This window comes from Protopterus annectens, chromosome 16.part0 (genome assembly GCF_019279795.1).
Source record: "Protopterus annectens isolate FY-2018-M chromosome 16.part0, PAN1.0, whole genome shotgun sequence".
Lineage (NCBI taxonomy): Eukaryota > Metazoa > Chordata > Ceratodontiformes > Protopteridae > Protopterus > Protopterus annectens.
Window position 1 is genome coordinate 869129689 of NC_056750.1, and position 25203 is coordinate 869154891.

Below are 25203 nucleotides of genomic sequence, written 5' to 3' on the forward strand. Positions count from 1 at the left end.
TTTTAACATCTACATTTATGGTAGGTACAAAACTGTACTTTTGCCTCCCCCCAGAACTACCAATTGGACAAATTCTGCACGAGGACTCCCCACAACCAAGCTTGGAAAGTGGATGCTCTGTCCTTCAGCTGGAAAAATCTATCAGATTATGCCTTTCCTCCTCTGCCTCTCCTCTCCAAAGTACTACTAAAGATCAAACAGGACAAACCAAGGATGATACTGATTGCACCAGACTGGCCACATCAACACTGGTACCCACTCTTCTGCAGTGTGTCCTAGGTAGCCCCATGGCACCTGCCTCAGACCCCCTACCCTGTTGGCACAGCAGGAGAGCCAGATTCTGCACCCCAGCTTCAAACCCTGAACCTGGCTAATTACCTAATCTCTCCATTACCATCCCTCAGTAAACAAGTGTTGGATGTCATTTTGGAGGCAAGGATGTCTAGTACTAGAACATCTTATGCTGAAAAATGGAAAAGATTCTGTGCCTTCAACAAAACTCAAGGGATGGCCACAGCAGTGCCCAATTTACCTCAGATTCTTCAATACTTAACTGAGATGCTTCACAAGGGCCTTTACTTTTCATCCATCAAAGTTCACGCCTCAGCCGTTTCAGCTCATTACAACATTCAAGCAGTTCCTCAGAGGGGACAAAAACTCAAGACCACCCAGGAGAGCCCCAACTCCGGCCTGGGACTTTAACTTTGTATTGGAAAAACTCACTCTGCCTCCTTTTGAGCCAGCTGCAAGTGCAGAGTTAAAGTTCCTTTCTTGGAAAACAGCTTTCCTTTTAGCTATCACTTCAGCAAGAAGAGTATCTGAATTACAGGCCCTTATGGCAGTGGAGCTTTTCATAATCTTTCATGCAGACAGTGTCCCTCAGGACCAATCCCTCCTTCATGCCCAAGGTGTATCCAGTGTGGCTCTTAATCCATTCATTTTCCGACCTTCTTTTCTAATCCACAGAACAAAGGGGAACGAAGACTGCACTCCTTAGATGTGCACAGACAAGTTAGATTTTACTTGGACAGGACTAAACCTCAAAGGAAATCTGAACAACTGCTGGTGGCATTTGCTGCAGGGGCAGAGGGGAAGGCTATTTCAAAGTAAACCATTTCTAAATGGATAGGCCATTGCATTAATTTCTGCTATAAGCACCATGGAAAACCTACCCCAGAGGGGACTAGACCCCATTCAACCAGGGCTGCATCTACCTCTACAGCCTTTCTCAGGGGTGTCCCTACCAGAGACATCCTAGAAGCTGCTACCTGGAGTTCTGTACATACCTTTACCAAGCATTACCATTTGCCAGTGTTCTCTAAATTCAGAGCTGGCTTTGCCACTGCAGTCTTGCAGAGCTGGCTTTGCCACTGCAGTCTTGCAGAGCCTTATAGCTGGTTCTAATGTTATCTAAATTCCTCCTCCCATCCTTAGCTTTGGGAATCTACCCAAATGTGATGACTGCAACAGTGAAACACTAAGAACATAGTACTGTTTTGTACACTTACTATAAATGTAGATGTTTGAGTGTATTCACTGTTGCAGTCCTGGTTACCCTCCCTCCAGCCCCCTGACTTCTTTTGGCTATACGTCTGTTCTCCTTTACTATACTTAAAAGCATTTGCTTTTTTGTTGGAGGTATAGCTGGAGGTATAGCCTTATATACATACATATACATATACATATACATATATATATATATATATATATATATATATATATATATATATAGAACACTTCACATAATCGAATTACTGAAATTTCATATGGTCGAAACCATATGATTGAGATTTCAGTAAATCGAATATGTAAGGTGTTAAAAAATAAGACCTTACTTTTATTAAAACGTTACGTGCACACAGAGGCAAGGATTCCTGTACGGTATGTGTGCACGTAATGTTTTTATCTTTTCTGCGGTGTTGACAGGAAGTGGGAAATCTCCCTTTTTGCGCTTCCGCATACAGCGCAAAATGGGAGATTTCCCTTTTCCCCACTGTAGCGCAATCTCGGAGTTGGTATATTTAAGTAGGAGGGGTGTGGGGGTGCAGGGGGGGCGAGCAGTGTTTTGAGGTTTTTTTTTTTACGGTTTTCATTTCAGAAGTTCGAGTTTCCAAAACTCTATCTTTTGGTCTTGGTTATATGAAATTCGAGATTTTGGGGATTTGAGCTTCTGAAGTGAATCCATATATGTATGGTTCCACTTCATATCATCGAATTTCAAAACATCGAGACCAAATCATGGAAAACCCATATCATCGAATCTCAAAGTATTGAAAACTAGAAAGCAACTAGAAATAACATTCTACAGAGTTAGTGCTGCATTTATGCAGGGGGGAAAGCCTCCCTGCACCCCCCATGTGGGGGGCTCCACCTCAGAATAAATATAACTATATGTTGCACTACAGTGGGGGAAAAAGGTAATTTCCTAACCCCACTGTAGTGCGACCTTGGAGTGTGTGAGTGAGCTTTTGTGTTGTGTTTGTGCAATCTCGGAGTTAGTATATTTAAGTAGGGGGGGTGTGGGGGGCTGTGCCCCCCACATGCTTGTGTGTGTGTGTGTTGTGTATGTGTGTTTTTTTATGTTGTGATGTGGGTGTTGTGTTGTATGTTTAGTGTAGTGTGTGCGGTGTTTTCGGTTATGTGGTTTCGCGGTTTTTGTTTATCGGTGTTTTGTGTATTCGGTTTTATAGTCTCGAGATACTGAAATTCGATATTTCAGCATTTCGAGGTTATAAAGTGAATCCTATATATATATATATATATATATATATATATATATATATATATATATATATATATATATATATATATATATATATATAAAATTGCTTCCCATTGGGGGGGGGGGGGGCACCTGACATCTGGGGCAAGAACTGATGTAATGGCATCGGCTGCATGCTTTATACCCCTGACTACCTGACGTCACGGAAGATGAGACCGCAACAGACGCAGGACCCAAGACTTTGATAGTCAGGCAGACTGAGGGCTACTGCAAGCAGATAACCCAAATGCGATGACTGCAACAGTGAATGCACTCTTAACATCTACATTTATGGTAAGTGTACACAACTGTACTTTACTTTTTTAATCCTGGTGTTAAAACCAAGGATAATGCTCAGTGTAACATTGCACATAGAACACTACTGTGACCACGAAAGTAATTTAATAATTTTCTGTAAGTAGAATATAGAACGTTAAGCGCTTTCATCCCTTGTAACGAGCAGGACTTCATCAATCCTGGTGGTAGTATGTCATTATTAGGATACTTGATATTGAAAGCCGGTTTCCATAGCTACAAGAATATATGAAATGAAAGGTAAAAGTCTTCCAGAGAATATGGGAAAAGGCTTTTTCCAGTATGGGTCCCTCTGTATGGAACCACATAACTAGTTGCGGTGAGGGAGCAATCCAGTATGGAATCATTTTAAATCCAAACTAAAATAATGCCTCCTCAAGGAAGCTATTTCTTCTTGTGTCCAGGACAATGGCTACGAAGCCCCTATGGTTCCCCTACACTCCTGTTATCCAAAACAAAGTTTCATTCAAACCTGAGTGTATGCTGTGTTGTGCTGTTGCACTATTTTTATGTGCTCGGCTGTACTGATTCAGAACCTCATCTTTGTCTCCATTCTTCATGTTGCAGCTAGAACCTTCCACGTATTGTACCCTGTTATTAACCTTGCAGCTCACTATGTTCTAATTAGTTTCTTATATAAATGTGTATTGTTTGTGCATAGCAGCTGCCTATGCAAACTGCAGGCTTTTTTCTTTCCAGTCTTTGCTGAATAAAATTCTATTAAGATTGTTTAGGACAGTTGTTTTTATATAAACGGGGTGCATCTTTTACTTGAACTGTAACTGCTCTGCATCTGTATACATTTATTTTTCGATCATCAACGGAGGATGGCGGCGACTGCTAGTGTATGTGTGGAGCTACCTTACAACCCGGAAGGTGAGGGCGTTGCGAACCGGAAGAGGAATCGCTTCCAAGAGTATATTGAAGCATCTCACAACATGCTTCTACTCCTGGACTACGACTCTGAAAAGAGCGACCAGTACCATGAAAGCGACGATATAGTAGGACTATCGGATGACCTGAATACCTTAGAAATGGATTTTCTGAGGCTCAAGAAATTACAACTTCAAAGACAGCACTTCGAAGCATGTATTCAAAAGAAGGTGGTGCCTCGTGGTTTAAGGGTCCTTAAGATGCCTACGTCAGGTACTTTTTATCCCGAGTTACTCTAAGTGGCAGCAATTGAATATCAATTTAAGTTTCGATTATATGAGACTTTTAAATGATTTTCATAAACAAGAAGAGGATATGCTGAGAAGTAAAGTAACTGAGCAGTATAGGGATATTTCTCTTAAATGTAAGTCATGTAAGGCTGAACTTCTTATGGAGAGACTATTGGATAATGTTTCTCTATATGAGAAACGTGCTTTGGAGCAGAAAAAGAGCAAGTTATATAGGGACATTAAAGACTTTAATAACAACCAGGTTTTTGTTTGGCCGCGTTTTGTTGCTAGAAACACAAATGAGCCGGCCTCTGTTAACAATGCTGAGAGTGGAATGTTGAATTATATGAATGCTATTTCTGATGTTACTATTGTTAATCATGCCTCTCCTGTTTCTGTACATGATAATAATGGATCAGTAGTAAATAATTTTAATGAGAATATTCAAGTTATTACAGATGACATAGAAAACACACGAGAAGGAGTTACTCAGGTGTGTAACTCAAAAGTTACATTGAATAAGGGAATACCCCTAACACCAGAGGTAGTGGTAAGAAGGAAAACAGAGTAATAATTCTGGAATACTTTTAAATAAACCGAATACTCCTTTCCCCATAGCTGTGCATCAGTCTATGGAAAGAAAGAGATCCATGAGCAGGGGAAGACACAAACGAAAACTACCAGAGAGCGAGCATGTTGGTCCCACCCTGAAAAAGATGTGGGACAAGATGGGGACTCGTTAGTTGTTAATTTGTCTGATAGAGAACTTAGCTTAGAAGAAAAACAACTTCTTAATAAGGGTCTTAGTTTCGTCCCATCTAGTAGAGGTGATATCACGGACATGATTATAGATGTAAAGAAATTTGTACGTAATGTACAATTAAAATTAGAATTTAATAATATCTAGTGTCTGTCCGCCTTCTGTTTTCCGCCCATATAGCACATATATGCCGATATTACATCCACTATTGGACACTTTTTCGAAACTAGTTGAAAATGACATCTATAAACATTATAATTGCTCTAATAATAAAAATAGGAGATACTACAAGGACAACTTAACTAAGGCACAACGTAACGCCATGATCCTTCTAAAGAAAGATGAGAAGTTAATAGTGAGGCCAGCTGATAAAGGGGGACCAGTTGTCCTTATGAACCGAGTTGACTATGTGGATAGCATGACAAATATGCTGAGTGATGGTAAATTTTATGAAATTATAGATATGTCTATAGTAGTAGAAAAGGTATCTATGGTATATAGCATGCTAGATGACTTATTAACAAGTGGTGACATAGAATTTGAATTATACAAATATTTTAAGATTGATAATCCCTTAATTCCTATACTTAATGGATTACCCAAGATCCATAAAACACTAGTAAACCCACCCATGAGACCCATAGTGTCTGGTCAGGGATGGGTTACTGAGGCACTTGCCCTATATTTGGAATATTATCTGGGACCTTTAGTTCGTGCCAGTGAATATATTTTAATAGACAGCAAACAGTTCTTAATTGATTTATACACATATACTAAGATGCTGAGTGAAAATGAACGCTTTATTCTTACCATGGACGTAGTGAGCCTCTTTACAGTTATCGCCAATGATGATGGTATTTGTAAAATACAACAATATCTACGGAGGTGTACAGATATGAGCAGGGAGAGAATTGAGCTCCTGACTTTATTTTTGGAGACAGTACTCACCACTAACCTCTTTTTATTTGGAGATAATCTTTATATGCAGAAGGAAGGCGTAGCTATGGGCACAGCCTGTGCCAATAGCTACGCCAACCTGGTTATGGCACAATGGGAAGAGGAGTCTGTTTAAATTAGATAATTTTAGGAGGCATGTAGGCTTCTATAGAAGGTTTGTGGATGACCTTTTTTTCATCTGGCGGGGGGATTAACATCTATTGAAAGAATTTTTTATACAAGTTAATGATTTATCGGATTATTTGAAATTCACTTTTGTATATTCCTATGATAGAATTTCATTTCTTGATGTGAATATAGAGAGATTAAGTAGTGGTTTATTAAATACCTCAATACATAGAAAAGCTTGTTATAAAAATTCCCTTCTGCATAGGAGCAGTATGCACCCTAGATTTGTCTTTGACAATGTTGTAAAGGGCCAAATCATAAGGGCATCCAGGCTGAATCCATCTTTGGAAGGATTCACACGAGAATCAGAGTTGCTTAGGAAGAACTTTAGTGATAGAGGCTATGACGTGACAGCCTTTAACTTGATTTTTGAAAATGTATATAAACAGAGGGATACTACAGCACAGCCTTATTTTTCTGAACATGACGTAAATAAAAGTATTATGGAGAGAAATAATGATTTAGGCATGAGATTTTCAACTTATTATACAAAGGACTTTGGAATACTAAAAGCAAGTATATTAAAACACTGGGATACACTCCTTCTTGAGGAGGAAATAGGTAGTTTAGTAGGTGAAATACCGATGTTCACCTTTTGTAATAAACCTAACCTCAAAAGGATTTTATATTATCCTTTATTATCCAGTAATGGATGCACCCCCATTACTCCTGGTTTACAGGAAAATAGTACTCCTTGTGGTAGATGTAATCAGTGCATTTATATAGAAGTAAGCAATGTATTTGAGCATCCGGTGACACATAGAAAGTTTAGGTTTAGCACGGGAACAGACTGTATGAGTAGAGGGCTAGTATACTTGGCTACATGCACAGCCTGCACATCATTTTATGTAGGAAAGACCAGTAGACAGCTCAGAGAGGGTCAGGGAGCATGTCTACCATATAAGCAAGCATTCAGAACATAATGCACTTGCAAAGCACCAAGATATGCTAGGTACTACACATACTTTTCTCTTTCGTGCTATACAATACATCCACCCCAGCGTTAGGGGAGGGGACTTTGACAATTTTATTTTAGAATGTGAACTGAGATGGATCATTCGCCTGAGGGCACATCAGCCACCAGGATTGAATGACAAAATTCAAATAAAACCAATTCTTAAAAAAAGAAGAATTAAGAAAGTGCATAATAATAAAATGTAAAATCTTAGCACATGACACTTTATTACCAGGAAGTTTCATTGTCCTATTTGTTTTTAGGTTCACATATTTAATATATTCTTTATATATATGTATATATGCATGTATGCACATGAAGTATCTAATTTTTATGTATATAGCTACAAGACATATATATATGTATATAGTTAGAACATACACTGTATTTTAAACTGATTTTTTAATTAATTATGTTTTATTTAATTAGTGTTTGTTTTATTAGCTGACCAATGAATGCATTTCTGTTTTATATATAAAGTATCATTATATGGCTGTAATTGTGAGTTGAGAAAGCCTACGGGTGAAAGCGCTACTCTTTCATTAAATACGTTTGGTCTGTTGACTGTTGCTGCATTTTTAACTTATGAGGATTTTATAAGGACACTTGTACGAATATCTAGTCTACAGTGATTTTTGATATCAGCACCACCTTCTTTCAGGGTTCTGTATATGCCATTGACTGTGTTCTTTTATATTTGGTATACTACTGGCATAAGAATCCTGTTCCGTTTGCTGATCGTTTTCCTGCTGTTTTTTTAAGAATAGTTTAGGTTGTTACTTTATAGCTGGGCCATAAAAAAAATATGTTGTCTCTCAGTTTCAGCTCAATAACAGACACAATGTCTTGAGCTAGTTTTTCTATTGTCTTGAAAGAAAAAAAAAGACTAGGTTTAAAATATCAAGTGTTTTATTGTTTTACGATTTCCAAGTTCTGGCAAACATCCGAGAGATGTATTTTTAACAGAGATGTTAAATTCTGTTGGTTTCTGGTTTAGCCTGGGAACTGAAGTCAGGTGACAAAGTGATGTCATCCAGGCTAACCCAGCAGTAAAATGTGATATGGATTTAAAGAACTCTGAGAGAGACTGTGAATTTTGTATTTTATGTTGGATCTAGCAAGAACATCTACTCATCATAATCATCATCACCTGCACTTACCTCTCTGTAAGTAAGATTTAGGGCATAGTATCTTCTTTTAGATATAAATAGGAATATAGCAAAGATTAGTTTAGCTGTTTCTATATTTTTGAGATTGTCCTGCAGTGGTGTTTTAAAATATTTTCTGTGATTTTGAACTCTGAAGTAACTGTGTAATTGACTGAGTATTGTCTTGTTCTTTTATTATTACATAGGTTTTGTGGCTGATGTTTGTGAGACATATTTAAGCTTTTAGAGTACTTGCATATTTATTTCGTGACACTGTACAGGCCACTCCTAAGTATCCTTGCTCTTGGTCAAAACTACCATTTGGATTAATAGTAACATTATACAGTAGGATTGGGCACCCTTTATAAGGGCCTTTATAGTAGCTGATAAGTAGGGGTTGGTGGCAGTGGAAACTACCTTATAGTCTGGGCAGAAGGGGACATAGCTAGTAAACCTGTGCCAGCCTTCCCCAGGTGTGTGTGTCGACTACTGCTATTCATAGGAAAAGTGGGTACTCATCCATGCTATTTATGTTCACTACTGCTATTCATAGAAGTAACTGGATACTCATCCATGCTATTTATGTTCACTACTGCTATTCATAGGAAAAGTGGGTACTCATCCATGCTATTTATGTTCACTACTGCTATTCATAGAAGTAACTGGATACTCATCCATGCTATTTATGCTCACAACTACTATTCATAGAAATAAGTGGGTACTCATCCATGCTATTTATGCTCACTACTATTCATAGAAATACTTCAGTACTCATCTGTACTATTTCTGTTCACTACTATTCATAGAAATAAGTGGGTACTCATCCATGCTATTTATGCTCACTACTATTCATAGAAATACTTCAGTACTCATCTGTACTATTTCTGTTCACTACTATTCATAGAAATACTTCGGTACTCATCTGTACTATTTATGTTCACTACTATTCATAGAAATACTTCGGTACTCATCTGTACTTTTTATGTTCACTACTATTCATAGAAATACTTCGGTACTCATCTGTACTATTTATGTTCACTACTATTCATAGAAATACTTCGGTACTCATCTGTACTATTTCTGTTCACTACTGATACTTTCTTATCAAATGGCTGGTTGTCGAAAAACTTGTCCATAAAGATGTAAACTGATATGATGTTTTGAAAATGTAATACTTCTGTAACTTGCCTCCTCCTTCCCATTTGCTTAGCTGTTTAAATGGACTTTTGTCATTAGAAATGGAATTAATTGTAAGTTGCTGTTCATTAGAGCATTTAGCCTTCCTTATTATTGATCTTTTAAAAGATCAATGTGCTATCTATCTTATAGTTAAGCGGTTAACATCAATATGGTATTACCTATACTTTATCCACAGCCTTTTTTTCCTTGACTTCAAACTAGTCAGCCTGGTTGCCCACTGTGATAGAAATTTTTTTGTCCTCCGTTTGTCTAATTCCATGGTAACATAGTTTTCAATAAAACCGTTTATGCATCTATAGAAAATTTCCCACCTTTCACCAATACCGACCATTCAATAAAACCGTTTATGCATCTATAGAAAATTTCCCACCTTTCACCAATACCGACCATTCATTGCTATTTGCCAGTCCTATGTCCTAGTTGTTGTTTGTCTTTCGGCTTTTTCCCGGTAAGGGGTCACCACAGCGGAACTCTAGTCCGCTAATGATTGGCAGTAGATTTTTACGAAACACCGAGGTGCCAGCTCGACGCCCAACCTTCAACGAAGGCACTCCCATTTATGCACTCATGTCTTTCGAATGCTACCCAACCGCAGGGAGGACATGCAGACTTCACACACAAGGCACTCCCAAGCCAAGCCGAGAATCGAACGGGAGAACCTCTTGCTATGAGGTAAGAACGCTACCACCGTACCACCACTGCATACATCAGCCAGTCCTATGTCCTAGTATCATGGTTACTAGCTGCAAAATTAGAACTGTAATATTTTCTATAAGAGAACTCATAACAAGCTGTCTTGGCCATGGGAACCTTGAGCTCACATGATATATAGCAGCGGTCTGAATATCCTAATTCGGAGCCAGTTTTACAGTCAGTAACCTCAGGTGTGTGTCTACCCAGACAACATCAAGGATCTTGCCTGTCCTGCTTGGATCTTTGAGCTAGAAGGAAGATTTCAGTCAACACCGGGATCATTAATGTCACCTGCAGTAATGGCATATTTATTACTTAAACAGTTTTCTAAGTATTGATCATACCACATATCACTATCCATTTTTACAATATGAATCCTCAAAATGCCTTGCAAAAGAAGTTCTTAATCTAAGGTCGTGAATGATCAAATGAAAGTACAACTCTCCACTTGGTTATAATATTGATCAAGTGATTACAAGGACTTTAAAATACCTAGCCATATGTACCTGGAATACTGCACACTTAAGTTCCTGCCACCCTTTGTGAGTACTTAATATTGCCCACCTCCCAAATCAAGCAGGGCTGTTCATGATAACAATGTGTGTACATGTATGTGTGCCCATCAAATCATCATGACTTCCTGAAAGGCAGAAAAAGCAGTACTTAACATGTAGTACAAACTTAATTCTATAGGCTGGGAATATGTTGAGGCAGGAATCCATCCTTTTAATCAGTCTTATTTATGTTGGTATAAATTTGGATCTGTAGGTCGTGTTTGTGGAGTCACTGTTAAGAAACAGAAGGCCAAATAGGATTAGATCTTTTGTGGCTCAAAAGACCCCTTGGAGCAGCTGGTCGTGTTTAAAGTTTGGGTTAAAAAAAAGCATTGCGGTCTTTCCAGCTGAGTGATGTACAAGCATGTTAATAGCTGCATAGAGGCAGCTGTACCCACCAGGAGGAAATACAGAACTAACTCAAAAAAACAAGCCACCCTGATGGAATCACAAAATCAATTAGCTGTATAACAGGAGGAAGAAAATCATGGCAAAAATTAGGAGGTGCATCACCCATTAGGATAAAACATTGTCAGCAAACTAAACAAATACCTCAAAGGACAAAGTCAACCAAAGCCAAATTTTAGGTAAATTTGGCCTCCCAGGCAAAGGACAATCACAAAGCATTTTGTCCACAACCTCAAAGGCCATACACAGTTGTGTGCAGAGGTCATTGTAATCCACCTATACTGAGCCAAAAGATTTAGCAAATGTCCTGGCTGATAAATTCAGCTGCAACTTTACCCCTCTCCCCCTCCGCCTCAAACTTCCGTCAGAAAATATCATCAGATTTAATTCTCCTTGCTATCACTAGGGAACAGGTCCTTAATGCTCTCTAAGATCAAGAACACTACATCAGTGGGCCCACACAATATCCCAGGATGCCTTCTAAATAGCATGAAGCATGACCTATCAGGGCCTCTGGAATGTCGATTTAACTGTAGCCTCAAAACCGGCTTTGTGCCTCTTGAATGGAGAAAGGCAACAACCACCTTCTGCACAAAGGTGGGCCATCTATAGACCCTGGAAACTAAAGACTCGTAAGTCTCAATTCTTTCCATGGCTTTACATACAAGACTAATTGTAGAGATGATCAGCAGAGATATAGTAAACCCTCCAGACACTGGACCCAACCCAGTTTGGTTTTGTGAAGAGCAGCCTACTCTGCCTGGTGCACTTCTTTGAGATGGTCACCAAAGCAATGGATGAGGGCAGAATGGCTCAGACTGCCTACCTTGACGTGGCTAAGGCATTTGACACAATACCCCAATCGGGGCATTGTCGACAAACTCAAGAGGTTAGGTACAAACCCGTATGTCACCCGGTGAATTGCCAACTGGCTCACAGACAGGACCCAGGAAGTTGGAATTGGGGAGTCCACCTCTAGAAAGAGGCCAGTCACAAGTGGAGTCCCTCAGGGATCAGTCCTTGAACTACTCCTTTTTGGCATTTACTTCTCAGAAGTTAAGGCCAGTGTCACTTCTCTCTGGTTGACTAAATTTGCAGATGATTGCAAAATAGTAGCTGTCATTGAATCTCACACTGACACAAATGTTCTCCAGGAGGGGCTGCCACAGACAAACAACTGGTATCAGAGCCATGGACTAAAACTAAATACCAAGAAATGCATAATAGTATCCTTCAGGATGTCACCCTTCCCTGGTAACTGTCGTATTGACAACACACCCCCTTAGAGTTGACCCAGTAGTCAGGGACTTAGGGACACACACACACGGTAATCTAGCCTTTGATCATAATGTGTCTACAGTGGTGAGGAAATTTATTCTATGTTGTGCAACTTATAAACAAAGGTATGGCATCCAAGTCCAAGGAAGTCATTGTTCCGCTGTATTCGGCATTCATCAGACCTATCATTGAGTACAATGCCCCCATTGGTATGTATAACTAGGCATATCCAACAACTGGAACATCCACAAAAATTCCTCACTAAAAGAATACAAGGCGTAAGTAAAATGTCCTATTCAGACTGCCTCAAGGCCCTATCTCTGTATTCTATCTCTGACAGGCTTTTGAGGGGAGATCTATGCCTGGCATACAGGGCATTGTCAGATCCCAGTCTGATGGACCTCCTGCATATCCAGAAAATAAACAGCACCAGAATTACCTGTTCTAAAGACTTAAACCTTGCCTGTGTTATAAATAGGACCTGCTGGACAGATAGGTATGCATCCCAGAGACTATCCTGTTTATGGAACAGATTCCCCATCCATGTCAAGCGGAGTTCCTCCCAAACCCATTTAAAGTGCAACTTGGACAATAGGATGGGAAACTGGAAATTCATCTCTGGTTTTGCACCTATGTCTCTAATGCAAACAGATAACCTGTAAATGGTTCATCTCCCAGGCCCGTGCTTACACTTATCAAGGGTATCAGAACTTGTCAGAGATTTGGGATGCATGACTAGGCTTAGAGGCCCTTGTGGTTGTTAGCCTAGTAAACACCTATGATATGCTTAGATTTGTACGTATGAAAGGGGGACATCGAAGTCAATAATGGGTCTGGTAAAGGAAGAGTACAGTGGTGGGGTAACTTCTTTGGATCTTCAAGATATTCCCTTGGAAATTTAATTGGGTCAGATAGAAGGATTTCCTGACTGTGGTGGAACACAATGAATTAATGAGAGAGTGTTGTTCTTGTAAGTAGGTTTCTTACTCCTTTTCTCAGTTTGAAGAGGAGTACCACTTGTAACATATGGGGGGGACAGAGTTTTTGACAAACAATATGCTGCACTTTTTCTCTTGTAGCTGATGACCATTTTCTATACACCAGGTATGCGAGTATTTCAGCTCTTTTTGGAATTTAGTGTCAATGCATGAGCTGATACAGTACTCGTCAGCTAGAAATAGAGAGACTCCACAAGCACAAACTAGTAACACTGAAAACAAAACCACGTCCAACCTGAAAACGAACCCTTTATTAAGTTTGTTGAAGCGCTTTTCGGCTTACAATAGTTAGCCTTCTTCAGAACAATCAAGTAACAAAATCCACATACTTTTATATGTTAAAAAGGCGCCAAAACTAAACAATTAGTGCCTCATTAAACAATTAAATTTTAAAAGTATCCTGCAATTAAAATGCACGAAAATACACAAAACTAATTATTTCAGGTAGACTCTAAAATAACCATTTGCATTTATTTACTGAAAAAAACATGTATGTATGTGTTTTCTAAACAGATTTAAACTAAAAAACATACTACTTAATAACATAACTTAAAAAATTAAAAATGTGTTTAAAAATATAATAGTACTAAACTTACATTATATTATATATTAACAACTATCTCGCCAAACTTTTTAGTTTCAAAAGAACCCCTATTGAGAGTGCATCATTAAGCCCAGGGAAATTGCTTGCATTTAATTTAACTTGCCATTTCAGTTCTAGTTCTAGTAATTTTAAGGAGTGTGGGCCACCCCTGAAATTACTTTCTAGTTTGTCAATAACCGTGAATTTAAATGAATGGTCAGTGTAAGAAATGTGCTTCGCTAGTGCGTTGTCAGCCTTCTTGTGGGAAATAGCATATATGTGTTCATAAATTCTATCTCTGAGTCTCCGCTCAGTTTTTCCCACATAGAAGGCAGGACAACAATTGCACTTAGCTAAATAGATAATGTCTTTTGAGTTGCAGTTGTATTTTTAAACACATTTTTTATTTTTTAAGTTATGTTATTAAGTAGTATGTTTTTTAGTTTAAATCTGTTTAGAAAACACATACATGCTTTTTTCAGTAAATAAATGCAAATGGTTATTTTAGAGTCTACCTGAAATAATTAGTTTTGTGTATTTTCGTGCATTTTAATTGCAGGATACTTTTAAAATTTAATTGTTTAATGAGGCACTAATTGTTTAGTTTTGGCGCCTTTTTAACATATAAAATTATGTGGATTTTGTTACTTGATTGTTCTGAAGAAGGCTAACTATTGTAAGCCGAAAAGCGCTTCAACAAACTTGTTAATAAAGGGTTCGTTTTCAGGTTGGACGTGGTTTTGTTTTCACAGTACTCGTCAGCTAACTTGGTCATTTACACCTCTGGGATACTGACTTGGACGTCTGCAGTGTGGTCTTGCTGTGGGGGAAGGTGATTTCATTATTTTCCTTCTGGTTTTATACAGTTTATTAATATGGGAATTCTACCAGATAGGCTAATTGCTGAATTTGGCATTATATTTAAGTGCAAAGGTACAGACTTTCTATGCAGCTGTTTAAGTACTGTAAAAATTGGAAGTGAATGTGGCAGCCCTTTCATTTGGGCTCATGTTTGGGGAGGGTGTTGGTAATTTTGTGCAAGTCTTTTACAAATTGAAGTAGGTTTGCCTTAGAGAAGTCCCTAAAGATGGTTTAATTTGGTGGTAAGTTGGTACCATTAAAGCTGACCATGAAGGCCACTGACTTGTGGTCAGATTTAACAAGGTATGCGGAGATGCATGGTGGTGTTTGGGCAGGGTGCTTCACTGGTATGGACAAGGGTAAGGGTATTAGAGCCTGTAGTGGGTAATTTTAAGATGTGCTCCTGGCATTAACATAGTCTACAAAGCACTGAGCATATCCAGTCTTGATATGTAGGCATCATTCTTGGTGAGAGCAAGGTTCTACTCCAGGCCACTATCTTTTTTCCTGCCCTACCACGTGCATAGTAAGATGTTCTTCGTGTTTCACTGTTGCAGTCATTACACTTGGGTTATCCTGCTGGCAGGCTACGTCGGCCTGAATTTCCAAAGTCTAGGTCCGGCGTCGGTTGCTGTCGCCTCTTCCCTGATGTCAGTGCGCCAGGAGTATAAAAGATGCAGCCAACACCATTTTCTTCAGTCTTTCTTGCCACATGGTGCCCGAAGCAGAAGGAGTTCGCAAGTGCCAGTCGGCCAACTCCTGAGATTTTCGTGTTCGAATTTCAGATCCGAAGTCTTCATTAAAAGCTAAGTACTCCATTGGGGAAACCTTTTTTCTTGCTCCAGATTGATGTCAGAAAAAGTTAATTGTATTTCTCGTGGGAAGCAAATACCTCATAAGGACTTTCATTCTTACTATATTCTTTGCCTAGGCCCAGACCACGACGTTGCTAGTTGGTTTTGTGCTAGATTTAACCAATGCACTATTAAGCGTCAGTACGATTTTGCATTTCACTATTTTGGCAGAAGATTTAATTACACAATGCCGTTGGATATCCATCCTACTACCGGAATTCACAAGAAACGCAAAGAAAAAGGACAGGCATCTGAGGTTCAAAACTGACGACGAGGCTTCCTCTAAGCCAGTCTCCGGTTCGGCGGTTCTCAGTGAGGCGCTTTCGCAGCCCCTGACGCCCACTACTGTGGACCCGCAGGCTGCTACAGACTCCAAAGTGGAGTCGCCTAGGCCGCTGGAAGCTCAAGGTATTGGACCTTCAGAATCTATTCCCTCAGATGGGTCCAGAGCCGCTGAGCAGGCATCGGCTTCTGAGGGTGTTTTCAGACCTACTCAATTGTACATTAAAGTGACTCCAGCTACAAAGGCAAAGACTAAAGCACCTTTAAAGACAAAGAAACAAGTGCAACAGCCTCATGGACAGGCCTCCATGCTCAAAAAACAGATGCTCAAAATGGCCAAAGACTTAATTACTTTGATCAGGGGTTCCCATCCCCCGCCTGATAAGAGACCTAGGCAAGAGACTGAATATGAATCTTCAGATCAGGTTTCCATTTCATCTGATTCCTCTTCTGATCAGGAATACTCTCTTCCTCCCTATGAGGATTCTGATGCTGAAGAATCTATCCCTTCAGCCTCTCCTCCTGAGGATTACTCTTTTGGGGAAACTTTTGCATACCATGAGGGAGCATTTCCACTGGGAGAGCCAAGATTATTCAGAATCTAAGAAAAGGCTCAGAGACTTCCTTTTACTCCCACAACACAGGCCCCTAGCTATTCCACCTTGTTGGACATTGTAGATGATGTATTTTTAGAGTCCAGTCTGACCCCTGATTCCTTACCTCCAGCTCCTGTTAAGCCGGACAGGTACTACAGGGTTCCTGACTCTCATAAATTCATTTTCAAAAACCCTGCTGCTGACCCAGAAACTATCTCTCAGGGTCCCAAAGGGGTCAAGGCTTCCACTGCAAAAAACTCTATCCCCTCTGACAGGGATTCTAGGGCATTGGACAGATGGGGGGGGAAAGATTTACACTTCTGCTACCTTGGCTGTAAGGGCTTTAAATTGTCAGTTTTATATGCTCAAATATCAGCAATATATTATGTCACTGCTTAAACAGAAAATGTTGATAAATTCTGAAGGTGCAGAAAACAAAGAAATGCAGGATTTTTTGCATGCAGCTGAGAAAGTTGGAAAGCATACTTTGCAAAGTGGTTTTGATTCTTTGGAGGCCTCCTGCTGGGCCGCTATTACGGGTTCTGTCATTAGGAGACATGCTTGGTTAAAGGAACAAAGTCTGCCTGACCATGTCAAAGCAAAATTATTAGATGCTCCATTACAGCATGATACCTTGTTTGGTGTTAAAGCAGAGGAGGTGTACCCCTTACTAAGTTTTATTCACAGTTGTTCATATTTTATTGTTGATCCTTCATCAAATCCTAAATATTTATACACTCCCTCTTGCTCAAGTTCTTTTATATCAGACTTGTCCCAAACTGATGTTTTCTTGGTGCTGCAGTTTTCCTGCTTTAAAGGTTACATTTGCATATTTGTCAAGACCAAATGAGATTCTTGTATCATCTGAAAAAGTTTTGACAACTTGCAGTTGTGCTTTCAATTTCTCATCTGATGAGCTATACAGTTTTAAATTAGCGACAAAGAGAATATGAGAAGTCATCACGCTTTGTTGTTTTCTAGGAGCCAAATTATAGCCATGACCTAAGCTGTTAAGTAGACAGCTTAATGGGTTAAGGGCAACACAGAATAGCAACGGTGACAGAGTCACACTGGAATATCCCCCTTTGGATTTTTATCCCTGTAATAATAATTTGACTTTGTCATGGCTTAATTGTGAACTGGTCTGCCACTGTTTCATGGTCACTGTAAAGTAGTTGAACAGTGTAGGGTGTATCTTATACATTTTTAAGCACTCTTTTATCCATGAATGTGGGATACTGTCAAATGCTTTTTTGTAGTTAATCCATTCCATACTTAGATTCTTCCTAGTTCTGCACTATGACTTTATTTGGCAACAAATGATCCCTTGTTCAGTATGACTTTTGCCCTTTTGTTCTATTGCCATAATTGAGTTTTCTTCTAAATGATAATAAACTTAGTCTGCATCAATTCCAGTGTATAGTTTATATGTCATCGGAAGGCAAGCTATTGGTCTATAATTTTTAGGGTAGCTTGCAGGTTCACTCTTAAGTAGGAGCATTGTTTTTCCTGTTAGCCAGGTTGTTGTCTTTTCGCGGGTGCGCATATAAATAATTCTTACTCATGGCTAAATCTTCGTGCAGACATGTTAAGACTTTTAACCGGGTCTATATCAGATGAACGAAAAATCCATTCATCGAATACGTAAAGATCTAAGCTTTACGGAAATCGAAAACGGTATTGTGGGGTCTCAGTACAGTGAGGATTAGGGTATTTGCCCTTTCCTCACTGTAGTGCGATCTCCGAGTTAGAATATATATATTTAACGGGGGGTGTGGGGGGTGCAGCCCCCACAATACCGTTTTCGATTTCTGTGATGTTTGGATCATTACGTATTCGATGAACAGAATTTTTGTTCATCTGATATAGACCCCTTTTAACCAGAAGTTAGGTACTGCATCTGGGCCAGGGGTTTTCCAGTTAGAGGCTTTTTTTAACTTTGTTTAAATCTCTCTGGTTGTTACTTCATCCCATTTCACATCCTGTACCTTTAAACTTCTTACACGTTCTTTTACTAACATCTTTGTTCCACAGGATCGTCCTAGATACTTCTCTAAAATTTATCTGTTTCTTCTTTTTTTGGTGGTCTTTCAATTCCTTTTACCTTATTTCCCAGATGTTCATCATGTTACCCTGCTGCAGTCATCACACTTGGGTTATCCTGCCGTCAGGCGGTACCGCAGTCAGCCCGAATTCCAAAGTCTTGGTCCGGCGTCGGTTGCTGTCACTTCTTCCCTGACGTCATTGTGTCAGGGGTATATAAGAGGCATCCAACGCCATTTTCTTCAGTCTTTCTTGCCGCGCGGTGCCCGAAGCAGAAGCAGTTCGCAAGTGCCGGTCGGCCGACACCTGAGATTTTCGATTTGAATTTCAGTCCGAAGTCTTCAATAAAGCTAAGTACCCCGTTGGGGAACATTTTTCTTGCCTTAGTCTGATGTCAGAAAAAGTTAACAGTTGCATTTCTTGTGGGAAGCAAATACCTCATAAGGACTTCATTCCTATTGTATTCCTTGCCTAGGCCCAGACCACGGCGTCACAGATTGTCGGTTTTGCGCTAGGTTTAATAAACGCACTATCAAACACCGTTTTGAGTTCACACAGCATTTCTTTGGTAGCAAATTCAATTATGTCATGCCGTCGGAGCTGCCGATGACCGCAATTCATAAAAAATGCAAGGATAAGGACAGGCAGCCTAGGAATAAGCCAGACCCCGAGGCCTCAGCTGGGCCTGTCGCCGGTTCTTTGGTTTTCAGTGAGGCGCGTACGCAGCCCCTGACGACCGCAGAGCTGGAACCCCAGACAACTGCCGACTCCCAAGCAGAGTCTATTAGGCCGACGCAGCCATCTACCGACACCAGAGCAGATTTAGACACCGGTGCAGAGGAAACACCTTTGGTTGCAGAAGGGGTCTTCAGACCAACTACACTCACCATTAAATCTTATGCTAAGCTTAAAACTCCTTTAAAACCTAAGAAAACTGTTCATCAGTCTACAGGTCAAGGCCCCATGCCTAAGAAACAGATGCTTAAGATGGCTGAAGATTTAATTACCCTTATCAGAGGTTCCCATCCCCCTCCTGATAAAAGACCAAGACAAGAGGAAGATTATGCATCCTCTGACCAGGTTTCTCTCTCCTCAGATTCTTCTGAGGAACAGGATTACACTTTTCCACCTTATGAGGATTCTGATGCTAAAGACTCTATTCCCTCAGCATCTCCCCCTGAAGACTACTCCTTTGGGGAAACATTACATACATGAGGGAACATTTCCACTGGGAAGACCAGGATTACTCAGATTCTAAGAAAAGGCTCCGAGAGTTCCTTTTATTACCCCAGCACAGACCTCTTGCTATCCCTCCTGGTTTAGATATTGTGGATGATGTTTACTTGGAGTCTAGTTTAAATCCAGACTCTCTACCTCCTGCTCCAGCCAAACCAGACAGATACTACTGAGTACCTGACTCGCACAAATTCCTTTATAAAAAGCCCTGTAGCTGACCCAGAAACCATATCCCACAGAAACCATATCCCAGGGTCCTAAGGGAGCAAAGGCTTCTATGGCTAAAAATCCTGTGCCCTCTGAAAGAGATTCCGGAGCCCTAGATAGATAGATGGGGAAAGAAAATATACACCTCCGCAACTCTGGCTATGAGAGCATTAAATTGCCAGTTTCACATGTTGAAATATCAACAATTCCTGATGTCTCAGTTAAAACAAAAAATGAGCACACACTTAGGACAGCCTGAATTCAAGGAAACGCAGGATCTGTTGCATGCAGCTGAACAGGTGGGCAAGCATACTTTACAATGCGGATTTGATTCACTGGAAGCTTCCTGCAGAGCAGCTGTTACTGGCTCAGTCATTCGTAGACATGCTTTACAACAGGATGTGTTATTTGGTGTCAAAGCAGAAGGGGTTTTAAAGAAAATGGAGGATAAGGCTAAATATATGCAAACTGTTAAGGATTTCTTGCAGGTACAACCCCCTCGCTTCAGCAGAAATTGGCCAACAAAAAATTGGTCCTTTCCAGCTTCAGATAGATCACAAAGGGGCAAATACAGACGCCCAAGGGGCAGATGTCAGTCACAGGGCCCTTACAAACCTCGCCAATGGGGTTCTGCTACCCAGAAAGGAGGAGAAGACAGGCCCCAAGCTAGCAGAAGACAAACACAATGATTCCATCCTCAAACTACCAAGCAAATCTCTCCAGGCAACACCCTTGGGAAGAAAACTAGCATTTTTTGCAGACAACTGGCACATCATCACAAAAGACAAATGTGTTCTAAACATTGTCTCTCAAGGATACAGATTCCACTTTCATACCTTACCAAGGATCAAAGGAATGCCAAACCTGCCACCAAATCAATGGGCAGAGGCACAAAAACAAATTACAGCTCTCATGGACATGAGAGCCATTCAACAGGTACCTACACAGGAGCAAGGACAAGGATTTTACTCAAGACTCTTCCTAGTCCCAAGAAAGGACAAAGCATGGAGACACATTCTGGATCTTTCAATTCTGAACACCTATCTGCAAGTACCAAAATTCAAGATGTTAACACTACAGCAGCTTCTTCCCATGCTGGGCAAGAATGCCTGGCTAGTAACTTTGGACCTCAAGGAGGCCTACCTGCATGTCCCTATCAGACAAAATTGCAGAGGATACCTCCGCTTCATTGCAGGTTCAACGCATTATCAATTCTCTGCACTGCCCTTTGGCTTATCTACTGCGCCCAGGGTCTTCACAAAATGCCTGGCACCAGTAATTGCATACTGCAGACAAAGAGGAATTCAAATATACCCATACATGGACAACTGTCTTATTCAAGCAGAAAACAAGGACATTCTTTTACAGCATCTGGCATTTGTCAAACACCTAAGTTGCCTAGGGTACACGGTAAACAAAAAGAAATCAAAACTAGTGTCCTCACAAAACATAACATTCCTGGGTGCTGGCTTGAATACAACGGCCCAGATGGCTTATCTCATGCCAGACAAGCGACGACAGCTGTTTCAATATTTCAAAATTATGCAACAAAGACCCAACTCCCTGCAAGAAAAATTCTGCAGGCCTTGGGATTCATGGCATCTTGCATACTACTAATACCATTTGCAAAACTGCATATGAGGAAATTACAATGGTACCTTAAAAGCGTATGGACTCAGCACAGCCACAGCTTGGAAACAATGATTCCACTCATTCCCTGCCTTCAACAGGAGTTTCTATGGTGGACACAGACATGTCACCACAACAAGGGTCAGCCTTTCACCTTACCCACAGCCAGGCAAACTATGACAACAGATGCATCGGACTATGCCTGGGGAGCACACATGGCAGAACAGTGCATTAGGGCAAATGGACTACAGATCAGAGACCCCTGCATATCAATCAAAAAGAAATGCTAGCAGTGCAGAATGCCCTAACAGCTTTCAAGGACCTTCTACACCCAGGACAACTACTAAGGACAGAACACCACAGTTATGTGGTACATAAACAAGCAAGGGGCACACATTCCTACCCTCTATGAGGGCAAGCCATGACCTTGTGGAACACTGCAAAGTCTTACCATGTTCAATTACAAGCACAATTCCTGTGCCAGGAAAGAAAAACACATTGGCAGACGACCTAAGCAGAAACATCATGGATCCACACGAATGGAAACTAGATCCACAAGTATTTGCAATGATAGTTCAAAAATGGGGACGCCCAGACATAGATCTGTTTGCAGGCCCCCACAACCACCAACTTCAAAAATTTTGCACATGGACCTTCCATCCACTAGCTTGGAAAGTGGACGCTCTCTCATTCAGCTGGAAAACATTAACAGTATATGCCTTCCCTCCACTGCCTCTTCTAGCAAAGGTACTGCTGAGAGTCAGATTAGAGAGGCCACAAATGATTTTTGTTGCACCAGACTGGCCACGCCAACATTGGTATCCAATTTTAAGGAACATGGCCCAGAGCTCACCATGGATTTTGCCACAAATTCCTCACCTGCTCACCCAGCGAGACAATCTGATTCTACACAGCTAGTACAAGACTTTAAACCTGGCTGCATGGCAAATTACCTAAACAACCAGCCAACACCTTTATCCAAAGCTGTTATGGATGTCATTCTGGAGGCCAGGAGGTCCAGCACCAGGAAAACCTATTCAGACAAATGGAAAAGATTTTGATCCTGGAACCAGGCTAAAGGCCTAAATCCCCTGGAGCCGAACATTCCTCAGATTCTACAATATTTAACTGAGATGTTACACACAGGACTTTCCTTTTCATCTATTAAGATCCACGCCTCCTTTATTTTCACATCCACTCCAAGACAGTACCTCAGAGGGGCTAAGAACTTAATACCGCCAAGGAGAGCTCCAACACCTACTTGGGATCTCAGCTTTGTCCTGGAAAAGCTTACACTGCCGCCCTTTGAACCAGCTTTTTCTGCTGATTTAAAATGTCTTTCATGGAAAACTGCCCTACTACTAGCAATAACCTCAGCTAGAAGAGTCTCAGAGCTACAGGCACTAATGGCAGTGGAACCTTTCCTCATTTTTCATCAAGACAGAGTCTCTCTACGAACTAATCCTTCCTTTATGCCAAAGGTGGTATCCAGTGTGGCCCTAAACCAAACCATTCACTTGCCCACCTTCTTCCCAAATCCACAGAACAAAGGAGAGACTCCTGCACTCTTTGGACATTCACAGGCAATTACGTTACTACTTGGATAAAACTAAGGCTTTCAGAAAAACTGACCAGCTCTTTGTAGCCTATGCTACAGGTTCACAAGGAAAAGCCATCTCAAAACAGACCATTTCTAAATGGATAGGACATTGCATACGTTTCTGCTACACGCATCATGGGAAACCAGTGCCTGCTAACGTTAGGTCCCACTCCACCAGGCTACAGCTACATCAGCAGCCTTTCTCAGGGGAGTGCCAACCAAGCATATTCTGGAAGCTGCTACTTGGAGTTCAGTGCACACCTTCACCAAACACTATCACTTATCTCTATACTCTAAGACTAGAGCTGGTTTTGCCACTGCAGTTTTGCAGGGCCTACTAGCTTCCTCTAACCCTGTTTGACTCCACCTCCCCTCCTTAGCTTTGGGATTCAACCCAAGTGTGATGACTGCAGCAGGGTAACACGATGAACATAGTACAGTTTTGTACCTACCATAAATGTAGATGTTCGAGTGTTCACCCTGCTGCAGTCCAGGTTACCCTCCCTCCATCCCCTCTGAACTAGCTGAACCTATCTCTACCACTTTATCCTATACTACCTCTTCTGTGGTGTGGTGTATTTGCTTGTACCCAAGGGTTATAATATATATATATAAATAGATATATATATATATATATATATATATATATATATATATATATATATATATATATATATATATATATATATATATATATATATATATATGCACCTGACATCTGGGGCAAGAAAAACTGAAGAAAATGGCGTCAGATGCCTCTTGTATACCCCTGACGCCCTGACGTCAGGGAAGAAGCGACAGCAACTGACACCGGACCAAGACTTTGTAATTCGGGCCCACTGCTGGCCCACCTGACGGCAGCATAACCCAAGTGTGATGACTGCAGCAGGGTGAACACTCGAACATCTACATTTATGGTAGGTACAAAACTGTACTTTCTCTATAAAATGTTTTTGGGTCATCAATAAATTGCTTATTTTGTACTTTTCCTTTATATTTGTCTATGTATCTTCCAAGTTTTTCTGCCTGTACTGAGTTTTTATGGGTTGTCCTGCCTCAGGCAGCCCTTCAGTCGGCCGGATTCCAAAGTCTGGGTCCGGCGTCTGCTGATGTCGCCCTTTTCCCTGACGTCAGAGTGCCTGGGGTATAAAATCATCAGCCGACGCCATCTTCCTCAGTCTTTCTTGCCGCGTGGTGCCCGAAGCAGAAGCAGTTCGCAAGTGCCAGTCGGCCAGCTCCTGTAACTTCAGCTACCGAAGACTTCAAAAGCTAAGTACCCCGTTGGGGACTCTTTCTTGCCTCAGCCGATGTCAGATCAAACGATTAAAGTTAATAATTGCTTAACTTGTGGGAAACAAATACCTCATAAGGATTTCCATTCTTACTGCCTCCCCTGCCTAGGCCCAGACCACGACATCTCGGCCTGTACAGCCTGTGCCTCCTTCAACCGACGCACTCTTAGGCGTCGGGCGGAGTTTGCAGAGGAATTTTTTGGGGCTAGTTACTGTTACAATATGCCGTCGGAGACTCCGACTTCTCATTTAACCAAAAAACGGAAGGACAAGGACCGACACACGCGGACCGTGGCTTCGGCTGAAACCGCGCCTAGGCCTACCGCGAGTGTCTCGGTCTCGGCTGAAACAGAGTCCTTGGTACTTCCGACCGTCAAAACCGCACAACTGACAATTTCGGCCCCAGAGGCCTCTTCTGAGTCGGTTATAGAATTTCCCTCAGAAACCGGTGTCCAAGAAACATCCGACACCATTTCCCTAGACAAAACTACACCTGCACGTGGAGCAGCCAGGCCTCCTGCATCCATGTCCATAAAGGCGTTCACAAGGGCTAAAGCTGCTAAACAGCCAAAATCCCTGCCTCCCAAGGCTATTCCTCAGGGATCCACTACAGGTTCACAGATTTTAAGTTTAGCTGAGGACCTTATTTCCTTAATTAGGGG